The sequence below is a fragment of the Vulpes vulpes genome, chromosome 2 (assembly GCF_048418805.1).
Source record: "Vulpes vulpes isolate BD-2025 chromosome 2, VulVul3, whole genome shotgun sequence".
Lineage (NCBI taxonomy): Eukaryota > Metazoa > Chordata > Mammalia > Carnivora > Canidae > Vulpes > Vulpes vulpes.
The window spans coordinates 45,052,801-45,079,052 of record NC_132781.1 but is presented as its reverse complement, the minus strand read 5'-3'; the positions used below and the strand labels follow the sequence as shown (position 1 = coordinate 45,079,052).

Below are 26,252 nucleotides of genomic sequence, written 5' to 3'. Positions count from 1 at the left end.
CAGTGGCACATGTGTCCCAGAGTTTCTGTGCCACTCAGGGTCCCACAGATGACCACCCAGGCAAGAAATTTCCTTCAGATCTAATTGCCTGGAAAAGCACTTAGTATTTGGTATCCTTTCCCTCATAGACCACATGGTTTGTGGAAATAATATTGCTTTCCTGCTTTGACCTCTGATGAGTTCGGAGCTAAATTTGTGGTTCAAATGTAGCAGATTGTGTATAGCTCTATGGCCTGAGTACCTATTCTGACTCTCTCCCTGGTTTTGACCTTCCAGTTAATCTACATTTTTCCCGATCTTGTTTATATGGGTTTCTATTTAGTTACATAACACATATACATATACACAGACATACATATATAGGAAACACCCTCATCTTGTCTGGCATATAATATTTACATTGCTATTATAAATACATATCTCTATATATGTCTTCTATATTCAAGATATACAGAGAAAGCTGTGTTCTCATGGGCATCTTGATTCCTTCATGGAACGAGATGGAGGCCTATGTACAGAAATAGGTGGATGATAGACAGGGAACACCAGGAAGGATGAGAGCACTCAGATCGCCACCACGTTCTGCTGTGAATGGAGCCTGGGATTAGAGAGGAGTGGCCAGGCTTCTCGGCCCAGCTCGGCCCAGCATTGATGGAAGGATGGGAGAAAAACTACTCTCACACCCCGACCCACGCCAGGCAACCTGAGGTTGCCAACTCCTGAAAGATTATAAAGCAATCTGTCCTACTTTACTTTGTCTTCTTGTAACAGAAATTAAATGCAGAGGTGCCTGACTGCTAATCAGTGGTAAGCCTGCAGCTTATGCTACCCGCATCATTATGATGCCTAGAGAGAATATTCTAGGCAACCAGCACCCAGTCATAAACATGAAAACGCCACACCGCATGGCTTCCTTTAAATGCTGCAGGAATTCAAAGAGAGTGGAGCCTTCGGAGCCAACATCTGCATACAACGTCCTTCTGTTCCCCCACCCCCACCCCCACCCCATGTCTGGGAGCCGTGCCTGACTGAAGGACTTCAAGTCCCTGCTTCTCACAGCCACAGAAAAAGTGCCATCTGGGCAGCTCACGCTCCTTAGGGCCAGAAATGGCAGCCACCATCTTCCCCCGCACCAAGGCTCCTCGTGGCTCTGCCCCCCATGCATCACCTTCAATCCAGGTAAAGAGCCTGCGCAAGGCTGAAAACCACTGGGTGGTGTGAGGTCACAGGCAGCCGACCCTCATGCACACCTCCCACCAGAAGTCACATGCATTTCCTGTCCCCTCTCATGCCCCATCAGAGACCCGTTTATTCCACAATCCCCAGGGTTTGGAGGCACCTGAATCAGCGCTGCTGAGTTTCAAAAGGCAGGTGAAAACAAGACAAGGACACTAACTGGGGCCCTTTTCAACAAGTCTGTCAGCAGGGCACGGGTTAGGTCTTTCTTTTCTGGGGGAACTGACAGACTTCACAAAGGTAGTAAGACTAATTCTAAATTCTGGAATGTTCCCTGCCCCAGTCAAGGGTTGAAAGTAAAGGCCAAAAGAGGAGGGGAAATGGACAGTCTGCACACCAGTTCAAGTGACAACAGAAGGTGCCATGTGGTTTATCCCTAGGGGCAGACCGGTCCTAGGCAGTGCATTACCCAAAATGTATGTGCGAGGGGTGGGGGACACTTGCCATAAAGGAACCTGACATCCCATCTAATGTCCCCTCCCCTCCCTGGCCTCACCACAGCTGCCCAGCTACCTTCAGGGGTGGGCTGCAGAAGCCCAGTGTTCACACTGTGACCTGCTGACCCTCTGGGGGTGCACCAGGCGTGTTGAAGTCCTTCCCCCTGAAAATCTGGGAAATGGGTAAAAGTCTCAACTCAGCTGCTCTCTGGAACAGTAAGATGTAAAGCCAGGAGCTGATACTGGGCCTATTGTCCCCATGTGGACACCTAGGAGAGAGAAGGGTGGTGTGCAACAAAAGAAACAAGAGGCCACATGGAGGCTGAAGCATTTCCGTTAGGTCCGTGGGCTTGATTCAGCCTTTCCAGGGGCTGGGTGATAAATTCCCGTTTTTGTTCAATGGCTACAGTTTGCCACCAGCCAGCCCTAGTTAGCCTGATACATAGAAGGCCCATTTCCTACCATGCAGAAGGCAAGGAGATCTCAGCCAGTCTCTGGGCAGATTAAGAATACCCAAGGGGATTCAAATCAGTGGCTGGGGGAGGTCTGGCTCCATCTAGCGGGGGAACCTTGAACAATAACCTCCCTGAAACGCAGAGGCCTCTCCAAACCCACCACTCACCCTCTCCCATCTGTTCTCCTCCACAGTCACAGAGAGCTCTTCAAAATGCAGTCCTGAAATGGAACTCTCTAGGCAAATCCTCCAGGGGCTTCCTACTGCTCTGAAGATAAAACCAAAATCCTCCCTGCTAACCTACCCCCTCTCCAGCTCTCCCTCTCCACTCCTACTCCCCTTAGCCCCCAGGGAATCACTAATCTCCTGGCTTTCTCTTTGGTTTTGTATATTCTGGACATTTCATATAAATGGGGCCATTAATACATGGCCTTTTCTATTCTTTCTTTTTTGTGTGTGTGTGCTCTAATCTTTATTATTTCTTTCCTTCTGCTTGCTTTGGGTTTGGTTTGCTCTTCTCTTTTAGTTTCTTAAGATAGAAGATTATTAATTTGAGGTCTTTCTTCATTAATATAGGCACTTATAGCTGTAAACTTCCTCCTAAGCACTGCTTCAGCTGCATCCTGTAAGTTTGGACATGGTGTATTTTTATTTTCTTATATCTCCAAGTATTTTCAAGTCTCTCTCGTGACTTCATTGACCCATTGGTTATTTAGGAGTGTTTACTTTCCACATATTTGTGAACTTCCCAAATTCCCTTTTGTTATCGATTTCTAATTTCATTCCCTTATAGGCAGAGAACATACTTTGTAGAATTTCAGTCCTTTGAAATTTAATGAGGCTGGTTTCATGACCTAACATATGGTATCTCCTGGAGCAAATTTTCTGTGCCCTTGGAAGAATGTGGACTCTGCTTCTGTTGGGTGGGGTGCTATACAGACATCTGTCAGGTCTACCTGGTTGACCATTTGCTCAAGTCTTGGCTTTCCTTGTGGATTCGGCCTGCCCTAGTCTATCTATTCCTGAAAGGGGAACCTCCAACTACTACTGGGTTTTTTTTAAGATTTTTATTTACTCATTCATGAGAGACACAGAGAGAGAGAGAGGAGAGAGAAAGAGGCAGACACAGGCAGAGGGAGAAGGAGGCTCCATGCAGGGAGCCCAATGTGGGACTTCATCCCCGGTCTCCAGGATCATGCCCTGGGCTGAAGGCAGATGCTCAACCGCTGAGCCACCCAGGTGTCCCACCAACTATTACTGTTGAATGGTCTACTTCTCCTCTCATTTCTGTTAGTCTTTGCGTCAAGAATCTTGGAGGCCCATTGTTAGGTACATATATAATTGGTATGTTTTCCTGGTCAATTTACCCTTTCATCATCACACAATGTCCTTGTTTGTCTCTAGTAACTATTTTTGTCTTAAATATTTTGTCTGCTATCAGCAGAGCTACCTCAGCTCGCTTTTGGTTACTGCTTGTATGGTATATCTCTTTCTACTTCTTTACTTTCCGCTTCTGTGTGTCTTTGAATCCAAAGTATGTTTCTCATAGACAGCATAGAGTTGGGTTTTTAAATCCATTCTTTTAATCTCTTTTCATTAGAGCATTTAGTCCACTGGCATTTAACACAATTACCATAAGATTTATGCCATTTTGTTATTTGTTTCCTATATGTCATGTCTTTTTATTCTTATATTCTTCCATTACTGCCTTCTTTTGTGTTAAATAGGGATTTTCCACATATATTTTAATTCTCTCTTATTGCATATTTTTTCATGGTTGTCCTGGAGTTAACAATTAAAATTTTAACATAAAATGATCTAGCTCTGATTTATGCCAAATTAATTTCAACAACATACAAAAAAAAAATTTCAACAACATACAAAAACTTCACTATACTATAGCTCTGTTTCCTCTCCCATCCTTATATGGTATTACCCTGTCAACAGAGTTTTACAACCTTTGCTTTATGCAGACAGAAGAAAGGAGTTACAAACAAAATACATTTATAGCTTTAAAGGTCCTCCTGATTTCTTCATATAGATTTGAGTTCCTGCCTAGTGTCCTTTCATTTCAGCCCAAAGGATTCCTTCCAGTATTTCCTGTAGAGCATGGCCGATAGCAACAAATCCAGTTTTGATTTATCTGGGATGTCTTAATTTATCTTTCACTTCTGAAGGATAGTTTTTTTCTGGATTTAGAATTCTTATTGATGTTTTTTTTCTTCCAGCACTTTGACTATCATCCCACTGCCTCCTGGTTTCCATGGTTTCTGATGAGAAGTCAGCCATTAATCTTATTAAGGCTCCTTTGCCTGAGTCTTACCCTTCATTTCTGAGCTCAACCATCTCTTTCTCCCTGAACTAGGCCAGACCCTTTGCACATGCCCCCCAGTGCTCTTTATTCCTCCTTTGTAGTGATGATTACAACTGTAATTAAACGATTAACAATAGAAGTAGCTCCTTTGTGTGTGTTTCCACGTCTAGAGTCTAAGTTCCATAAGGCAAGAACCAGGTCTGCTTTGTTCACCACTCTATCCCCAGAGGCAGCACAGTGACTGGCACACTGTAGTCTTTAAAAAATACTTACTGAGTGAATGAATGAAATTCACCCAAAGTAGATTGAATTATTGGTGTCAATTCTTTACTCACAGTAACAGTATAAGATAGCCACACACTGCCTAATGGTGGGCAGTGTACTTTTCCTGTCCCTTGGCTTGGGGTTGACTATGTGGCCCAGGATTGGCTGATGGGATGTTGGCAGATATGATGCAAGTAAAGGCTTGAAATGTGCTTCAGCAACTGAGCTTGCTCTCTTGTACTCCTGACTACCATTATACCACAATCATATGACTTGGTGGTCACTGGTCCAAGTGGGATAAGAGACACACAGAACATATCTAAACCCAACTCCCAGCTTGAAGCCAACGAGTTCCACTGAGAGCAGCTTAGGTCAGCCAAATCTCACCCAACCTGAAGATATGTGAGGAGGAATAAATACTTATTGCCATATGCCGGTGGGTTTTGGGGTGGTTTGTTATGCAGCAATGTTGTGGCAAGAGATGACTGAGACATATGCCTTGGCAAGTTTGAAGAACACTAGGAAGTCCTGGGGAAGATCTTCCAGCTGGTCCTTCATATGGCCCATGATTGGGTCCAAACCAATTCTATGGCAGATCTGCACCCCTCCTCCAGACTTGCAGGATGAACTCTTTAGAATTCTACAATCCCACCACTGGGATAATTATCCCTAGTAGCAGCATCCTGAAGAAGCCCAGAGTGGGTTAGGTACCTGCATGCTGCCAGGCAACAGAAGTGCTTGATGAGTTCACCTTTGTCCTCCTGCACCTACCCTATCACCAGCCTCCAAGAGGCCTGAGTGCACATCTTCATGGCCAGAAAAATCTGGGATTTTTTCTCTGCAGTGGGGTTGGGGAGGGAGGTGCACCCTAACCTGTCCCAGGGACTGACCCTTCTTAAAGCCTTAACGAATCCCCCAAACTCAGGTAAAGAGAGTGGGCAGGGACACAGGCAGGCAGAGCATACCTCCTTACATTGTTACTCTGATTCAATATATGATCTAGGGATCCCTGGGTGGCGCAGCGGTTTGGCGCCTGCCTTTGGCCCAGGGCGCGATCCTGGAGACCCGGGATTGAATCCCACATCAGGCTCCAGGTGCATGGAGCCTGCTTCTCCCTCTGCCTGTGTCTCTGCCTCTCTCTCTCTCTGTGACTATCATAAATAAATAAAAATAAATAAAAATTTAAAAAAACCAAAAAAACAAACAAACAAAAAACAATATATGATCTAAAGTTATATGTATTCATTCAAAATGTATAACTCTCTCTTTTAAAGAGGGCTTGAGGCAGCCTGGGAACTAAACAAAATAGCAAATAAACAACTTAATGATCAAAGAGAACAGAGGCCAGGCAGAGAGCAGAAAGAAAAGTCTCCTGAAATCTGATGATTAAACTGAGAGACACATCTGACTCAGCTTGCTGCAACCACAGAAACAGGGCAAGTATGTGGGTTACAGAATTCAATATAAAATCAAAGCAGCAGCCCTGGTGCCAGTGTTAACCCCAGCTGCAGGCAGGTCTAAGGCCAAGAGGACACCCATCTGGCCAAACCAGGGAGACCTCAATACTAACAAAAATAATCACCATCACCCACATGTCAAGCACTGTTCTAAATGCTTTATACAAGACTTCTCATTTAGTCCTCATGACAGCAAGACAGATATTCTTATTACTTCCATTTTACAGATGACGAAACTGAGGCCCATAGAGGCAAAGCAACTTTTCAAGACCACAGAGTGAGGGAGTGTTAGAGGCAGGTTGAAACCTGTAAGTCTGAACCCAGAGCCCAGGCCTTTAACAGAAACAATCCAGCTTCTGCTTTACTCATGCTAGGCCCACCCATGTCCTACAGACCCTGAACACTTCTGGCTCTTGGCCTTTGGCTCTGGGCCAGGTACCGGCCAACCCTCTTTTCTACTGAAGCCTCATTCCCTACGTTTCTGAAGCTCTCCCACCACTGGCCTAGCCTGTGTGTCAGTACCCTGTGACTGCCTGGTGAGCCTCCTGCAGACAAACTGGCTGATTCCCAGCTGCCAACCTCTGAAGATGTACCTCACCTTCCTATTCCCACTAACCCTGCACTCTCAGCACAGGCCCCCCCCTTGCCAGCCAGCCCTCCTTCGAAGGCAGCTCCTCCCAAGCTGCCTCAATGTACTGTCCATCTCACGTGCCTTCCCCAAATCCCAACACCAATGCCTTAAGAGTCCATGTTCTACATCTATCAGCAGAGCTCACCACTAAGAATGATGTACAGTGAGCCTGCTCCAGAACAATGACCCATGCGGTGCAAACCTTCAACCCCCAACTAGTTCCTGATCCATCCTCTGGACAGGCCTGCACAAAGTGAGTCCAGCCCACAGTAGAGTTCCAGCTGCTCTGTTGGCCTGTCCTCTCTGCCATGACCTGAGAGTGACCTAGATGCAAAGTATCAGTTCTGTGAAGGCAACTGAGATTTTTTTTTAAGTTTTATTAATTTATTCATGAGAGACACACAGAGAGAGGCAGAGACACAGGCAGAGGGAGAAGCAGGCTCCTCACAGGGAGGAGCGCGATATGGGACTCAAACCCAGGACCATGGGATCACGCCCTGAGCTGAAGGCAGATGCTCAACTGCTGAGCCACCCAGGAGCCCTGGCAACTGAGATTCCACACAGGGTCTGCTTATTTCCCAGCTCTTGCCTTTGCAAAGGTATTCCCCCATCACCCTGTCAAGGTGATGAACCCAGTTCACCACACAACCCAAACCTAAAGACAGGGTTATGGAAAGTCTGAGGCCATCACGGCCCATGACATACTTTTCTGTGGAATCAGAGGAGGTTCCTTTCATCTGAGATGCTTATCTTCCACCTGTTTAAAAAGGATTGTAGTAAACTGCTAATATGAAAACGAGATGCTTCCTATCCATTTGTTAGAAAATTGCTGTCATAAACCACATAAATTGAAGCCCTCTTCTGCATGGTGCCCTTGTATGATGCTCAACTTGCAAAAAAAGCCTGGCAAACCCACCATGCCCACAGCCACCTGCAGCTCCGGCCAAGTGAGACACTCCAAGCAGCTGAGTGACCTGCTCGGCAGTACCCTTGAGAGGGGGAGGCTACGGGGAACCATATTCTGTCTGCTGAGCTCAAGTCATATGTATAAGGCCCTAATGAGTCCCGAGAGTAGAATAAAGTTCTTCATGTCTAGGCTGGGGTCATCAGACTCCAAAGCAGTGGCTTCTGCAAATGAGGAAAACCATCATGAGGATTAGAACAGGGGAGGAAGAAATGGCTGAAGGAACTGGCCATCCAGAAAGGTCATGGGATGTAAACTGGGCAAATGTGGGCCACTTGGGCGGCTGCCCTGAGACCCAGCCTCAGCTGGCTTTTATTATTTGGGGTAAGAAAGAATTTCACAGTCATATCTGACCTTTTCTTGGCGAACATCACCCATATCACCTGTCCCTTGATCAAATACTTTCCCAGACCCTGATATTAATGAGGACAAGCACTGTGACAACTCAGACACCAGTCAAAATTGAGTCGTTTCCTATCACTAACCTGTGTGATTGGATGACATTAAAAGAGAAATCAGAAGTGAATTCATTTCCTTTTTTTTAAACTTTTAAATGAGGTCCCACTTAGAGTAGAACAATGTGGGTGCTGAGCCTTCTGAAGCAAATGGTCCCTGAGGGATGGCGCAGAAGAACTCTGACTCCAGGTCTACCCCAGTTTCCCATCACTGCCCTGAACACCCCCTCCCCTAGCCCCCCAGCACTCTATGTGGAGAAGCAAGAGAAATAAACCTGCTTTCCAAAAATGAAGTTCAGAAAATCATACACACTCCTATATTTCACCTTCTAAATTAAGCCAGCGTTCTCCATTAACTTTCCACTGGGGACTGAGAGAAAATTGTTCCAAAATTGCAAACTAAATTTAAAGTTAGAGGGGGGAAAAAACAACAACCAACAATCCACCAGGTCCAAATGTTCGAAGTAGCTTTGCTGCCAACTTTTAAATTAGAGGTAAAGTGACTACCTGTCTTAAAGCTCACCTTGTCAGGCCAGGAATGCAAGGGTTTGAATGGGGTTGTAGAAGACCTCAGGGATTGGTTATAGGTAGATTTGACTGCTAAGATGGTTGCAGCAATGTGAGGGGGGCAATCCACTAAAATCTGGGGGCTAGTGGTTGGGTGTGCTGTATCCACCAGGAATTTGACTGCAAGCAACAGAAGCCAGGTTTGGCTGATATAAGCACAAAGGAATTCACTGGAGGGATACCTGATGGCAAGGCTGAAGGTGCTGATGTGGGAAAAAAATCCATGAACTAATAGCTACAAGAGTCCGGGGCCTCAAAGTCTCTTTGGCTCCACTGCAGAATGAGGGGCTCTACTATCCTTTCCCTCATGCCTCAATCAGCATAGATGTCCAGGCCCAGAATGGACAGCCCAGCTGACTGGCCCAGAGTGGGCCAAGATCCCACCTCTTGACTAGGCGATGGCTACATGGCTGTGTACACTTTCAAAAGCTATCTAAGCAATATACTTTGAATGTGAGTAGTTTTCTGAATGGATCTTATACTAAAAAAAAAAAAAAAAAAAGGTTAGGCCTAACGTATGACCCAGAAATTCTACCCCCAACAGAAACAAAACATGTAAGAGAAATAATCTATATGAGAGAAATGAGACTCAGGGCCACTCCATTTATAATAACCAAAAGCTAAAAACAGCCCAGGGATCTATCGATAGGTGAATAAGTAGGTAAATTGTACATATTCATACAATGAAACATGACTCAGCAATAGAAAGGAAGCAGCTGCTGATACTCATACCAAGGATAAGTACCAAAACATATGTCAAATGAGAGAGAAAGAAGCCTTTGACAAAGAAGTACATACTGTATGATTCCATTTGTATGAAATTCTAACACAGGAAAAACTAGTCTATGGCAGAAAAAAACCCCAAATAGTGATTGATTCTGGGGGAGTGGTGTAGAAATTGCCTGGGAAGAGGAATGAGGGAACTTTCTGGAGTGAGGTCATGTTCTCTATCTTGATAAGGGTCTGGGTTGCATGGTTGTATGCATTTATCTGAGCTCACTGAAGGAACACTGAAGATTTGTGCACTTCACTTCACTTCACATTTTACCACAAAAGAAATAAAACATAAACAAATATTGAACTTTTTAAAAAAGATTTTATTTATTTATTCATGAGAGGCACAGAGAGGAGAGAAGCAGAGACACAGGCAGAGGGAGAAGCAGGCTCCATGCAAGGAGCCCAACATGGGACTCGATCCCTGGTGTCCAGGATCAGGCCCTGGGTTGAAGGTGGCACTAAACCGCTGAGCCACCCAGGGATCCCCAATATTGAACTTTAGTTAATGATAAGCTTGCTGGCTTAAGCTCTGACTGTTGTATTCAACAAAAGATGCTATTAGGGTGCCTGGATGGCTTAGTCGGTTAAGCATCCAACTCTTGATTTCGGCTCAGGTCATGACCTCAGGGTCATGAGATTGAGCCCCACATTGGGCTCTGTGCTGGGCATGGAGCCTGCTTAAGATTCTTTCTCTCGGGCAGCCCCAGTGGCCCAGCGGTTTAGCGCCACCTTCAGCCTGGGATCAAGTCCCACGTTGGGCTCCCTGCATGGAGCCTGCTTCTCCCCCTGCCTGTGTCTCTGCCTCTGTGTGTGTGTGTGTATGTCTCTCATGAATAAATAAATAAAATATTTAAAAAAAAAGATTCTCTCTCTCCCTCTGCCCCTCCCCACCCTCCCTCTAAAAAAGATGGAAAAAAAGGAAAAAAAGAAAAAATATTTTTAAAAGATGCTATTAAGATAGTGAAAAAGCCAGCCACAAACTGAGAGAAGTGTTTACAACAAATAATAAACAAAGAATTAGTATCAAAATGCGCATGTGGGAAGATCACTTATGAATCAGTAATAATCTAATAGGGGTACCACCTGGAGGAGGAGAGGGAAGAGAAAAAAGTTGAATAGGAAAGAAATAAAGAAAAGTATAGGTGCATAAATGAAGAAACAAATAGCTCATAAATATGTTCCGTGTTAGCAATAATCATCAAAATGCCAACTTTTTAGGGACACCTGGGTGGCTCAGCAGTTTAGTGTCTCCCTTTAGCCCAGGGTGTGTTCCTGGAGTCCCAGGATTGAGTCCCACAACAGGCTTCCGGCATAGAGCCTGCTTCTCTCTCTGCCTGTGTCTCTGCCTCTCTCTGTGTGTCTCTCATGAATAAATAAATAAAATCCTGGGCAGCCCTGGTGGTTCAGTGGTTTAGTGCCGCCTTCAGCCCAGGTTGTGATCCTGGAGACCCCGGGATCGAGTCCCATGTCGGGCTCCCTGGGTGGGGCCTGCTTCTCCCTCTGCCTGTGTCTCTGCCTCCCTCCCTCTCTGTCTGTCTCTCATGGATAAATAAAGAAAATATTTGAAAAATAAATAAATAAATAAATAAATAAATAAATAAATAAATAAAATCCTTTTAAAAAATGCCAACTTTTTTAAAGATTTTATTTTTTTTTAGAGACAAGACAGCATGAGGGGTTGACAGGGGTAGAGGGAGAGAGAGAACCTCAAGCAGGCTCCACGCCCAGCACGAAGCTCTCACTTGACATATGTTTTGGTACTTATCCTTGGTGTGTGCATCAGTAGCTGCTTCCTTTCTATTGCTGAGTCATATCCCATTGTATGAATACGACTGTTATCTACCTATTCACCTGTCGATAGATCCCTAGGCTGTTTTTAGTTTTTGGCTATTGTAAATGGAACGGCCCTGAGTCTTCTTGTTGATATATGTTCTCATGTCTCTCATATATATTATTTCTCTTACATGTTTTGTTTCTGTTGGGGGTGGAATTGCTGGGTCATACAATGCAAGGCTTGAGCTCATAACCCTGAGATCATGATCTGAGCTGAAATCGAGAGTCAGAAGCTCAATCAACTGAGCCACTGAGGTATCCCAAGACTTTTTAAAAGATTTTTATTTATTTGACAGAGAGAAAGAGAGTGAGAGAGCACGACTGGGGACAGAGGGAGAGAGAGAAGCAGACTCCCCACTGAGCAGGGAGCCCAATGAGCCTGGGATCACAACCTGAGCCCAAGGCAGATGCTTAATGGACTGAGCCACCCAGGGGTCCCCAAGATTTTATTTTTTTAAAGTAATCTCTATACCCAAAATGGGGCTCAAAACTGAGATCCAGAGTCACATGCTCCACCAACTGACTCAGCCGGGCACCCCTCAAAATGCCAATTTAAACCATAATAAGATACCAGTTCATGCTCACCAGACTGACACAGAGTAGATGCTACAAAGCATTGGTAAAGATTGGTAAAGAGGTAAAGAGCCACTGACATTCTGGTCCAGGGCTGCAAGGAATACACATTGCTTCAGAATCTGGAGAAGAAAAAGAGGTGAAGGTGCACGTGGCTTGTGACCTTCTAACTCTGCTCCCAATTTACGTCCCTGAGAAACTTACACATGGAAAGGATGTCGGTAATAGTAAAGAAAAGCAGAAACAACCCAAATATTCATCAACAAGTGGAAGGGATAAAAAAAATTCAGTATTAGCTACATGCAACAACAGGATGAATCTCAATGACACACACATAGATCAATTTAAAAACTGGAATCCATGGGATCCCTGGGTGGTGCAGCGGTTCGGCGTCTGCCTTTGGCCCAGGGCGCGATCCTGGAGACCTGGGATCGAATCCCACATCGGGCTCCCGGTGCATGGAGCCTGCTTCTCCCTCTGCCTGTGTCTCTGCCTCTCTCTCTCTCTCTCTCTGTAACTATCATAAATAAATAATAATAAAAAAAATTTAAAAAAAAAACTGGAATCCAGCATGTGTCCACTAATAAAACTTCGAAAGCATACAAGAATCACACAATGTATTGTTTCGGGATCTAAAACTGTATGGTGAAGCTATAAAGAAAGGACAGAAGAGGGACACCTGGGTGGCTCAGCAGTTGAGCGCCTGCCTTCAGCCCAGGATGAAGTCCCGGGATCGAATCCCACATCGGGCTCCCAGCATGGAGCCTGCTTCTCCCTCTGCCTATGTCTGTCTGTCTGTCTGTCTCTCTCTCTCTCTCATGAATAAATAAAATCTTAAAAAAAAAAAAGGACAGAAGGTTAATAATTATAACAAAATCCAGGTTAGTGCATCCCCTAGGGATGGGGAAAGAGGGAGCTCCAGTTAAGGAGAGGCATAAAAGCAATTCTAAAGGGCTACTGGTGCTCTATTTCTTTTCTTTCTTTTTTTTTAATATTTTATTTGCCTGACGTGGGACTCGATCCTGGGTCTCCAGGATCACGCCCTGGGCTGAAGGCAGCACTAAACCTCTGGGCCATGCGGCGCCCAGTGCTCTATTTCTTAAGTTAGTGAGGCAGATGTCTATTTTATTCTTCTTCTTTAAACTGTACATATATGTTTTATGTGCATGTATATATATATATATCAAGTTAATTTTTTAAAATCAATAACTTCTTATATTCCAAAATATCCAGTTGAAAATAAATGTTAAGAAGGGACCTGGGTGGCTCAGTTGATTGAGCTTCTGCCTTCAGCTCAGGTCATGATGCCAGAGTCCTGGGATCGAGTCCCACAGCAGGCTCCCTGCTCAGGGATGGTCGGTTTCTCCCTCTCCCTCTGCCTCTTCCCCCCCAACCCACTCTCTCTCTCTCTCAAATAAATAAATAAATAAAATCTTTAAAAAGAAAAGAAAAGAAATGTTAAGAAAAAAGATCCTATTCCTTAGCAACAAAAAACATAAAACACCTGGTCACAAACTAAACAAGAAATGTTCACAGTCCTCACAAAGAAATCTAAGAAACTTTACCACATACTATAAAAGAAGAGATGACTAGAAAGAATGCATAAATAAATACAGGACAGGCCATATTTCTAGATAGTAAAATCCAATACAGTTACTATTTTATAAGTTCAATATAATCCCAAATTTGATTTTAATAATATTTGTAGAAAACCAATGATTATAAATTTCATATAGAAGAATGAATAAATTTCATATAGAGGAAGGAAATTTCAAGAAAGAATCTGTACCACCAGTGTTAAAATATATTTAAAAATGTAATCATAGAGGAAAAAGAGACAGATAATGAATGAAACAGAAAGCTGGAAGTTAGTATGTTTGTACACAGAATAAAGTTCACATTTAAGGGCAGCCTTGGTGGCTTAGCAGTTTAGCACCGCCTTCCGCCCAGGGCCTGATCCTGGAGACCCAGGATCGAGTCCTGCGTCAGGCTCCCTGCATGAAGCCTGCTTCTCCCTCTGCCTATGTCTCTGCCTCTCTCTCTCTCTCTCTCTCCAACTCTAATAAATAAATAAAATCTTTTTTTTTTTTTTAAGTTCACATTTAAAGTTGGTCCAGGGGGGATCCCTGGATGGCTCAGCAGTTTTGTACCTGCCTTTGGCCCTGGGCGTGGTCCTGGAGTCTCGGGATTGAGTTCCACATCAGGCTCCCTGCATGGAGCCTGCTTCTCTCTCTGCCTATGTCTCTGCCTCTCTCTCTCTCTGTGTGTCTCTCATGAATAAATAAATAAAATCTTTTAAAAAATAAAATAAAAAATAAAGTTGGTCCAGGGACGCCTGGGTGGCTCAGCGGTTGAGCCCCTGCCTTCAGCTCAGGGTGTGATCCTGGAGTCCCACGATCAAATCCAATGTCGGGCTCCCTGCATAGAGCCTGCTTATTTCTCTGCCTCTCTCTCTCTCTCTCCCTCTCTCTGTGTCTCTCATGAATGAATAAATTTTTAAAATCTTAAAAAAATAATAATAAAATAAAATAAAAATAAAGTTGGTCCAGAGAAGAGGGAAAGATACTTAGTATCCAAAATCAAAACCTATAACCTAGTAACACATGGTTACTAGTAACACCTGATCTGGAACTGGGAAGCTAAGGGATAAGAGAGGAGTGAGAATCTCATTGTCTTTTGTATCTTTTGAATATTGTGGGTTTTTTTTTTTTAAGATTTTATTTATTTATTCATGAGAGACACAGAGAGAGAGAGAGAGAGTGAAAGAGAGAGAGAGGCAGAGGGAGAAGCAGGCTCCATGCAGGGAGCGGGACGCGGGACTTGATCCCGAGTCTCCAGGATCATGCCCTGGGCTGAAGGCAGACACCCAACTACTGAGCCACCCAGGCATCCCAAATATTGTGGGGTTTTTAAAGTTTTTATTTTGATCCCAGTTAGTTAACATACAATGTTACATTAGTTTCAGCAGTACAATTGTATCTTTTGAATATTGAACAACAGAATTATAATGTAGACCCCAAAAAATCACTTTAAATTTAAAATATAGATGATGGGAAAGGAAATTAAACAGAAGGAACTGGTCAACAATTTGGAAAGAAATAAAATCAGGGTCATATCTCACATCATAAAACAAAATAAGTTATTTTAAAAAAATATTTTATTTATTCACGAGAGACGCAGAGAGAGAGGTAGAGACACAGGCTCTCTCAAGGGGAGAGCAGGCTCCCTGCGGGGAGCCCGATGTGGGACTCGATCCCAGGACCCCAGGATCACAACCTGAGCAAAAGGCAGACGCTCAACCACTGAGCTACCTATGTATGCATCCCCCAAAATAAGTTTCAACTGGATTAGAGAGAACAAGTAAATGGAAGACTGGGCCCTAAATAAAGAACTGGAAGAAAATACAGGTGAATATTTATCTGATCTTGGGGTGGGGAAGACCTTCAAATCCAAAAGCAAAGGAAGAAATTATAAAATGAAAGGACTCATGGTCTTAGCCACAAGGGTCAGTGGGCTCAGGCTGCTTTCATAAATAGCCTGGAGAAGACAACCCCTCAGATCCCCTCTTTCTTCGGGAGCAGCAGACTCTAGCTCAATATAACTCAATAGACTGGACGTTGCTGCCCACCACAAAAAAAGAAAACAAAAAACAAATACCCTGGAGAATGGGTAACTAAATAACAGTGATTTCTCAGTTCTGGAAGCTGAAGCTCAAGATCAAGGTGCCTGCTAACTTGGCTCCTGAGTGCTGTGTGCTCACCTGAGTCCTTGGTGCAGGCAGAGCTGGAAGGGAGGGAGAGGAGGAGAGGGAGAGAGAGGGGAAGAGGAAGAGAGGGTTGGAGGGAGAGAGGGGGAGGGGGAGGGAAGGAGAAGAAGGGAGGACAGAGAGAGGAAGGAGGGAGGGAGGAAGGAGGGAGGGGGAGCCTGCTGGCCTCTCTTCTTCTAGGGATACTAATTCCAACATGAGGGCCCCCCCTCTCATGGCCTCATCTAATTCTGATCACCTCCTGAACACCCCATCTCCAAATACTATCACATTGGAGGTGAGGATATAAACATACAAATTTTGGGAAAACAGAAAACATTCAGCCCACAATACCACAAACTTCTCTATGTTTAAAAATAATGATATAAATAAATAAATAAATAAATAAATAAATAAATAAATAAATAAATAAAAATTAAAAAAAAAAAACAATAATAGGGGAGCCTGGCTGGCTCAGTTGGTAGAACATGTGACTCTTGGGCAGCCCGGGTGGCTCAGTGGTTTAGCGCTGCCTTCAGCCCAGGGTGTGATCCTGGAGACCTGGGATTGAGTCCCACGTCAGGCTCCCTGCATGGAGCCTGCTTCCCCCTCTGCCTGTGTCTCTGCCTCTCTCTTTCTCTGTGTCTCTCAGGAATAGATAAATAAAATCTTTACAAAAAAAAAAAAAAAAAAAGAAGGAAAAAGAAATAAAGAAAGAACATGCAATTCTTGATCTCAAGGTTGTGAGTTCAAGCCCCAAGTTAGGTGTAGAGATTACTTAAAAATAAAATCTTAAAAAATAAATAAAAAATAGGGATGCCTGGGTGGTTCAGTGGGTTAACCATTAGACTCTTGATTTCAGATCAAGTCACAATCTCAGAGTTGTGGGATTGAGCCCTATGTCAGGCTCCACTCTCAGTGGAGAGTTGGCTTGATATTTTCTCCCTCTCCCTCTGCCCCGCCCCTTGCATACACATGTGCATGCATGTACTGTCTCTCCCTCTCTCTCTAAATAAATAAATCTTTAAAGAAATAAAATAAACATAAAAATAAATTTTTTAAAAAAGAACAACTGAACTAAGAAAAAGTATGTTACATATATGTCTGTCATCATTCTTATGAATAAGTAAACATGTTAAATAAAATGTAGGTTAGAGGCGCCTGGGTGGCTCAGTCAGTTAGCCATCTGCCTTCAGCTCAGGTCATGATCCGGTCTTGGGCTGGAGTCCACATTGGGCTTCCTACCCGGCAGGGGGTCTGCTTTCCCCTCAGTCTCTGCAGCTCCCCACACCGTGCATACATACACACACTCTCTCAAATAAATAAATACAATCTTAAAAAAAATAAAATACAGGTTATAAAATCATTTATATAGAATGATCTCAATTTTTAAACATTATAAACAGCTATTTCTGGGGGTTGAGAATCACTGGCTCTTATTTTCTTGTGTTTTGGTGTATTTCCTAAATTTCCACAGTGAATATGAATTATGTTTATAATTCAAAAGACCATTATTATCTTGAAGAAATATTATGTTGTGGTCAAGCAACAACAGGGGTAGAGGATCCTATTCTGCAAAACTTTAGGAGGATGGCTTATGAGCCAGGTGCCCAGGACAGTTTGGGATCTGGGATGTGTGATCCATATAACCCTACAGATTCTACAAGGAATCCATTTAAGAGATGAGTATTTCTCCCCAGAGGAGGTAGGTATGACAGGTATCTTGCACCAGTGAAAATCCTAGTCCATGGAAAAGGGAAGGCTTATTTGAGAAGGTCCCAAAGGGACAGACTCAGAGGTAGAACAAGAGAGTCAGGTCTCAGCTCAAGTAAAGGAAGAATTTCTACCTACACAAGAAGCCCTCAAATGCAAAGCACTATATGATGAGCATGTCACAGTCCATTGGTGCTCAGAGACACACTGAGGAAAGTTTTCTTGTATCACGAAGGGGATTAGACTAGTATTAACCTTTAATTATATACTTTCCCTTTTACGAATTCAACCAGATTGTATACTTAAAATGAGTGAATTATTTGAGGTATATAAATTATATACATCAATAAAATCAATTTAAAAACTTTAATATCCTCTCTCTCTCTCTCTCATAAATAAAAAATAAAATCTTTAAGAAAAAATAAAATAAAAAAATAAAAACTTTAATATCACAGAGGCTAAATTTCCCTTTGATCATCCCCACCCTACCCCCAACACACATACAATTCTGGTCTCTTCCCTCTTTCCTAGAGATAACAACTATTAGGGGGATCAGCGGTTTGGCGCCTGCCTTTGGCCCAGGGCGCGATCCTCGAGTCCCAGGATCAAGTCCCACGTCGGGCTCCTGGCATGGAGCCTGCTTCTTCCTCCTGTGTCTCTGCCTCCTTCTCTCTCTCTCTCTCTCTCTCTCTGTCTATCATAAATAAATAAATATTTAAAAAATTTAAAAAAAATAATAATAAGTTTGAAAGGTTTGGGGCCCCTGGGTGGCTCAGTGGGTTGAGTGTCAGCCTTTCGCCTGGGTCGTGATCCTGGAGTCCTGAAATTGAACCCCATGTCAGGCTCCCTGCTCAGTGGGGAGTCTGCTTCTCCTTCTCCCTGTGCTATTCCTCCTGTTTGTGCTCTCTCTCACTCTCATTCTCTCTCTCTCTCAAATAAATAAATAAAACCTTAAAAAAAAAAGTTTGGAAGTTGTTGTTGTTTTAAGATTTTATTTATTTATTTGACAAAGAGAGAGAGCACAAGCTGGGAGGAGGGGCAGAGGAAGAGGGAGAAGTATGGTCCCCAGGACCCTGGGACCATGACCTGAGCCGAAGGCAGCCACTTAACCAACTGAGCCACCCAGACACCCCTGGAAGGTATTTTTCTAGACCATTTTATATGCTTTTACATGAAGGTGTGTGTTACATATATATGTATTCATATAAAGTATAAAAGACTATGTATATATATTTCTACAAATAGTATGATAACAAATTTATTACTTTGAAACTTTTCCTCCCTGTACAATTTTAGAGATTCATCTATATTGTTTTATTTTGTTTTGTGTTGTTTTGTTTTAGAGGGGGGGGTGGGCAGAGAGAAAGGAAAAGAGAATCTTAAGCAGGCTCCACACTAGGCTTGATATCACAATCCTGAGGTCATGACCTGAGCCAAAATCAAGAGTCAGACGCTTAAGCTACTGAGCCACCCAGAAGCCCTTCATCTATGTTGTTATATAAAGATCTAACTGATTCTTTTTCAAAACTGCACAGAACTCCTGGGTATGACCATCTGAGTTCCTCTAGCTACTCCACCAACAGTGAACGGTCAGGCTGCTCAGTTTCTCACGACCGCAAACTGCCACAAAGACTATCCCGAAACTTTCTACCTGTGCACACATGCCAGGGTTTCCTTAGGGCAGATCCTGAGAAACAGCACCCCTATGTCGTAGGGCAGATACATTTTTTATTTTAACAAATTGATATCCACGTGACATTCCTTTCTAAGCCTCGGATCCCGTGGCTTTATCAGTCTGATCCCTGTGAAATATCCTCTTGTTCATTTTGGCCTGACATGTTGGTCTCCCTGGCATATTCTGTGCCCTGGCTTTGTCCCCTTGCTCTTCCTTCCTATTCAGATCCTCACCTTTTCAGATGGGTTGCCCCTGGTCACTTCCAAGCACAGGCCAAATAGTGCCCCCTCCCTGCTACTCAGTGAGGGGACCTCTGGATGGGGAGGAGGCCCTTCTAAATCCAAGATGCTGCATTTCTGGGAATCAGAGGACATACAATAAGTGAATGAGAAGGGGGCTAGGGAGCAGGCAAGAGAGAACTTTATAAACCCTGGCATCGACTCAACCGCCTGGATGGCCAGATCCCAAGATGAAAAAGCAGCAACACGTTGCAGGCATGAGCACAGCTGCATGAGTCAGGCAGGGCTGGGTACTGACGACCATCACCCTCCTCACCAGGCAAACATTGTAATTCTGTAATCATGCCCACGATGATCACTGCAACACCCCACTGATTAACTGCCCCTGGTATACTAAGTGTTTTTACATAAGGTGCTAAGTACGTACAGTCTTACATAAGATGCTCTGGTATTTTTAGCAGTATATAACTGCCATATGAAAGGAGATGCTCTCCCAATGAATGCCACTTACTTTATAGGATGGCGAAGTCCCTGGAATACTGATGTTTTACAGGCAGCTTGTTGCTGTCAGAGGATTGAGGATGTCTGTGCTGAGGGCAATAGCACCAGCCGTATTCTGCAGTTTCTCCAGGTCAGTCTGACACCCTACAACCAAAAGAAAGTGATACATATCACCTCGATTGCCCCCAAGAATCACAGCAGCAAGAAAAGGGCCACTTCGTTGACTTGGCAGATCCCTACCAGCCACATTCTAGTTTAGTAAGCCCTCCCCAAACCCAACAGAGTGGAGGGGGACAGGAGGAAGCCAGAGCAGAGCTAGCCCTGCTTCCACATCCCCAGAGCTGTCCCCACCCCAGAACCTGGGCAGCTACCAACCTTTACCTCCCAATTATCACTAGAAATCCAAAATTCCAGGGACAGTGAAGTCAGAGATGTGGCGTATCTGTATTCATGTCTTGGGTCTAGGGTCACTGCTGCCTTTATTCTGGTTTTACTAAATCTTCTTGAAGTATGATACACATACAGAGAAGTACACAAATCAAAATTGATGAGTTTTGGCAATATGAACACACCTATGTGACCAACACCCAGATAAAGAAAACAAAAAATTACCAGCCTCCCAGAAGCCTTCCTCATGCCTCCAGGAATCCACTATACTGACTTCCAACACCTTATCTTCCTTTTGCCTGTTTTTTGTGCTTTATGTAAATGGAATCATATGGTATGAGGTATGAGTAGCCGGGAAGGGGGAGCCATTTGGCCTGTGCTTGGAAGTGACCAGGGGTAACCCATCTCACTGCTGGGTGAGGATCTGAATAGGAAGGAAGAGCAAGGGGACAAAGCCAGGGCACAGAATATGCCAGGGAGACCAACATGTCGGGCCAAAATAACAAGAGGAAATTTCACAGGGATCAGACTGATAAAGCCATGGGATCTGAGGCTTAGAAAGGAATGTCACATGGACATCAATTTGTTAAAATAAAAAATGCATCTGCCCTACAACATAGGGGTGCTGTTTCTCAGGATCTGCCCTAAAGAAACCCTCATAAGTGTGCACAGGTGGAAAGTTTTGGGACAGTCTTTGTGGCAGTTTGCAGTCATGAGAAACTGAGCAGCCTGACCGTTCACTGTTGGTGGAGTAGCTAGCTAGAGGAACTCAGTCATATAGTTTGTGTGATACATTCACATTGTTCCATGTGCCTGTCCATTGTTCATCCTCACTGTTGTAGAGCGTTTTATCCTGTGTATTCCCCCCAATTTATTTGTTCACTCTACTGTCAGTTGGATATTGGGTGATTTCTGGTGGTTTGGCTATTATGAATAGCGCTGCTATAAACATTCAAGTACATGCCTTTTCACCACAGACTCGTGCCCTTAAGACATAAAAGGTGGTGAACTGAAGAGGTGCCTGGGTAGCTTGGATGGTTGGACATCTGCCTTCAGCTGGGGTCATGATCCTGAGGTCCTGGATCAAGCCCAGAGGTGGGCTCCCTGCTCAGTGGGCAGTCTGCTTCTCTTTCTCCCTCTCCCCACTGCTCATTATGTCTCTCTCTCAAATGAATAAAATCTTTTTAAGTGGTAAACTGAAAAAAGAAAGAAATAAAATGTTGAAGACTGCTGCTTTAAGCCTCAGTCTTGAGAAAGTCAACCTGCTCAACCCCTCCCAATTTTCCCTTTCATGCTTTAAACACAGTCCCTCCACGGGCTACAACAACACCTCATCGGGGATCCCTGGGTTGCTCAGCGGTTTGGCGCCTACCTTTGGCCCAGGGCGCGATCCTGGAGTCCCAGGATCGAGTCCTTCCTCGGGCTCCCTGCATGGAGCCTGCTTCTCCCTCCTCCTCTGTCTCTGCCCGCCCCTCTCTAAATATATATATATATATATATATCATGAGTAAAAAAATAAATCTTAAAAAAAAAAACACCTCATCAAGGACACTGGCCACGGGAGCCACACTTCCTACACTTCCTAGGACTATTGCTGTGGTCCTTGGGCAAGCACTCTGCTTCTCTATACATCAATTTTCTCACCTATAAAATGGGAATGATAAGAGTACTTTAAACTTCATTCAGTTGAAGAGTGAATAAGGGAACAGTGTGTACACATAGTAAGTGCTCAACCAACGTCAGCAGCTATGAGGCCTGCCAAAGGCCTCCTTCCTGAGCGCCCCTGAGGCATCCTGCTTTGGGCAGCCCCTGCCAAGAGAGCTGAGTAAGGCTCTAACACAAGAGACAGCAACAGAAGACAATTTCACCACCTCCACGTGGAGCAGAGCTGCACCAAAAGCCCTGCCCACCACACCAAACCACTCTCTCTCCTGCCTTTCCTGGCATTAAGGGATAAGTGGTGGCCACAGCTCCTGCGCCATGGACCACACTCAAAATATGATCTAAACCAGGGACACTGGTCTAGGGTCATTATTAATGGCCTGTGCCGGCAGCCCAGTGACAAGCTCCTGGAGTGCCAAGTATCCAGAGACCACGGCCTGAAAAAACCCTGAAATTTTTCAGTGTTTATGAAAAAGGAGACAGAAGCATAGCATTTTGTGCTTTAGGCGACAGAGATGGAAACCGCCCCTTGAAGCTTACAGTGGGAAGACCTCGGAGCAAGAGACTCAGAGCCTCACACTAGTGGTTGCCATGGCAACCGTGTTTCACAGCAGGAATTCATTTTCATATGACAGTGACCTGCAGAGGGAAGAAAGGACTAGGAAACTTCATTGAAGGAGATACTGTTTAGAGGGTGGGGTGGGGTTAATTTTGTTTACCAAAAAAGCCTGTGAAGTGCCTAAGGGACAGACAGGACCCAAACGACCTGAGGGCCCTGCAGCATTCTTTGTACCACAACTTTTACTTAACACACACACACACACACACACACACACACACAGATGTCCTGTTTCTAAGGCCTCAGGGCAGATGTCACAGCCTGAGTCATTTGTCCCACCATTAACCATCTGTTTGGTTACAAAGTCTTTTCCTGGAGTCCCAAAGCAACCACCTGACCATGGCACCAGCACATCCCACACACCTGGGCCAGGTGCCAAGAGGACATGTAACTCCCTGGACTGAAGCACATGCTTCCCTGAACAGCAAATGCTAGCAATGAAAAAAGTCCTGGAATCAGACAGACTCGAGTTCCAACCTTTGCCCTGCCCACCCACAAGCTGTGTGATTCAGGCAGGTCCCTAACACTCTCTGGGTTTTGTGTTCTCAAGGGCAGAACAAGACAATAACTGCAGCACCCACCCATCTCGGCACCAGGAGGATAACTCACATAAGGGAATGCCTGGAAAGATCAGCATGCTGCCCCCACTCAAAATGACCACTCAATAAACAGCTGCTATGATTAAGAGCTGGAAAAGCATCGCTCATACCCATGATACACCCAGAGGCTAATGGCAGAGAACAAAGTATTAAATTGGGTGGCACACACTGTAATGAATCCATCAATAACCCAGCAGGAGTGTAGATAGATGGGAATCTGGAAGACTGGATCAGCCGCAGTCAGAGGTGGAGTTTCAGCCAGACTTGGAAGGATAACAGGGAGGTATTCATGGATATCCAGGCAGTGGGAATTCTTTTATGTAGTGCTTCCTGGGTGCCAGGTCCTGGGGATCCAGGAGAAAGGGCACAAAGGGTCAGAGATCAGCAGCAGACAGCTGCACAAGGAAAGCCAAGGAAACACACAAACACACATGTCCAGCCAGAGGAGTCACAAAGCTTTGCCAGGGCAACAGCGACTGAGCAGAATCTCAAAGGGTAAAGGCAGAAAGGCTGACCCTGGTAGAGAGCAAAGATGCTACAGGACTGGAAACTGGTTTGGGAGACAGAGGCAACAGGAATGAGGATCCTTCAGCTCTGGGCAGAAGAACTAGGCTCTGTGTGGGAGGAACCCCCAACCCTGTGAAGATTTCTCAGGGGAGGAGGGTCGGCAACCATCAGTCTACCGGTGACGTGGCAAGTGGGCTGCAGAAGCTGGATAGGATTCTGGAATCAGGGAGACCAGCTGAAGGGCCTCAGAACCCCACCTGAGATGTTCTAAGGCCTGCAGGGGTAGCCAGTTCACAGAGGGGCCACTAGAGGCAGAGAGAAAAAGTGGAAGCCCCACTGCCGAGGAACAAGTGAGAGCTGCTGCCTGGGAGGAGGAATCTGGGCTCAGATGTGCCGGGGTTTGGGGTGTCACTGGGGCAGCCAAGGAACCAGGACTGATGCTAGAACCCAGAGGGGTGGGCTTCCCTGAGGGCTCCTGATGAAAGCTCCTGTGAAGTTAAACACAGCCCCTCAAAATACATGCTGCTAAAGAGGGAAGAGGGGTGCAAAGAGAAAGAACAATAGAGAAGAACAAAGCCAGGAGAGTGAGGTGCCCCAGAAATCACAGCAAAGGCTGCAGAGAAGGCCGGAGCACACAGGGGGCCACTCCCCAGGCAGAAGGATGAGGCCAGCCAGAGAGGAATGTTTGGAAACAAGATGACTTTCAAGAAAGCAGTTTCAGCAAAGTGGTAGGGCCAGGCTGCGCCAAAGCTGCGGAGGATTGAGGGGAGGCGTGGAGCCCAGAGGGAGGCAGCAGGTGCAGCACTTGTCTGGAAAATGTGACAGTGAAAGAAAAGAGGAAATGAAGCCTTGGCCTCCCATGCATGATTTTTTCTCCCAAGAGGTGGGAGATCAAGTGGATGTTACAGGGAGGAGGACGGGCGCGGGGGGGGGGGGGGGGGGGTGTTTGGAGACCCCAGTAAGGGCATATTCTCTCAAGGGGGAGGAGAGGGAAGGGTCAGAGACCAGGCTGCAGCCCTGGCTCTGCCAGTGCTGTTACCAGGGTGCCCAGGGCCACCACCCAGACTCCTCCAGCCCTCAGATGCTAGAAAGATCGAAAGTGCTCATGGAGCAGTGCAAATGGAACATGATCATTCACCAGAACCCCCCTGGCCCTGATCTCACTGAGGATGGGTTTCCACCTTCTGCATCACACCTCTCCCTAGAACCACGTCAGGGGAGGAGGGGGGCGGGTACAGACCACCCAGACCGGAAAATCGGGTGCTCAGCTTTCCCAGCAGCCAGGCAGCAGACAAAAAACCTCAGAACTCCAGGCAGAGCCCTCGCTAAAGCTCAAGAAATGGGGCTTCTGCCCCAACCACACAGGTGTCTTAGGTACCACTATGAGCCCAGAGCCTTCATCCTGAAAGCAATGAGGCACCCTAGATGGATTTCAACCTTCCTCCGAGCCTTCTGCCTGGGAAGAAGGTGGGCCTGAGAGCTGGGAGTGGGTTTCCGGGGGGCTCGAAAACACACCCAGGGCAGGACTCTCAGACTAAAAGAGGTGGGCAGAGCGAACCAGAGGAATCCCGTCCGGCCTGCGAGAAGTCCTCGGATTCCGCGCTCACACGCCCCTGGGGACGGTGCCACGGGAATCCCGGGCAGAGCCCAGACGTCGAGGGCCCGGGCCCACCACGGCGCCCCAGGCCAGCCACCCGGAGCGTGAGATCCTCGCCGAGGGCGGGGGCGGGGGCGAGGGCGAGCGCAGGAGCGCAGGGACCCAGCGGGCGGCCGGCGGCGGGCACCCGGGAAACACGGCACTTGTTGACGCGCTCCCGGGGACCGCTCGCCAGCGCCGCCTGGCGTCCGCAGCCGCGCTCGCCCGCCTCGGGCCGCCCGCTCCCCTCCCCCGCCCGGCCGCCCCGCCCCGGCCGCCCCGCCCCGGCCGCCCCAGGCCCCGGCCTCGGGCGCACCTCGCGGGCTCCGGGCGACAGCAGGCCAGGCCCTCAGCGCGCGCCATTCCGGGGGGCAAATGGGGCGCCGGCCGCGGCCGCTCGGGTCCAGCCCGGGCTCCCGGAGAGGCGGACGGCGGGGAGGGGAGCGCGGCGCTAGGGCCTCCAGCGCCCCGCGGGCTCCCGGGGCTCGCCCCCGCCCCCGAGCCGCAAGTTTTCGGTGGCGCCTGCCAGGACCCCGCCGGAGCCAGGAGCAGCCCCCCACCCCGCCCTCCGAGACCCGGCCCCGGGCGAGGGGGCGGCCCCACTTTAGCCACACTCACCTGGGGTGGGAGTGAGGGGGGCCGGCCCTGCCGCCGGGCGCGCTCCCTGGCTGCCCTCTGCCGGCAGCCGCAGGTACCCGGGCGCCCGCCCCGCCCCGCCCCGCCCCGCCCCGCCCCGCCACCTGTTGCTGGAGCGCGGGGCCTGAGGTCACCACCTGGTGGGCGGAGGACCCTCGGCACGGCCGCCCTCTCCCCGGGACGGGTCTCCGGGGCCCCTTCTCCTTACTGGATTTTAAGCATCACTCTTCTCCAGAAGCAGCTTCGAGTCCCCAAAGCCAAAAATGACCCATTCTAACAATCCCAGGACGCAAAGGGGAAGGCAGGGTATGGGTTCGGGGATCTGAAACAGCTCCACACCCGGGAATGAGGATCCTTCAGCTCTGGGCAGA

At 46.4% G+C, this 26,252-nt stretch overlaps 1 protein-coding gene across 1 annotated transcript in view; it reads right to left on the bottom strand.

Moving 5' to 3' along the window:
• RPH3AL (rabphilin 3A like (without C2 domains)) overlaps positions 1-25,950 on the bottom strand; it is a 146,216-nt gene extending 120,266 nt beyond the window's left edge. The window contains 2 exon segments of the mRNA XM_072747929.1: positions 19,846-19,979; positions 25,864-25,950. The gene's annotated coding sequence lies outside the window, so the exon portion shown is untranslated.
• Positions 25,951-26,252: the final 302 nt, after the last annotated feature.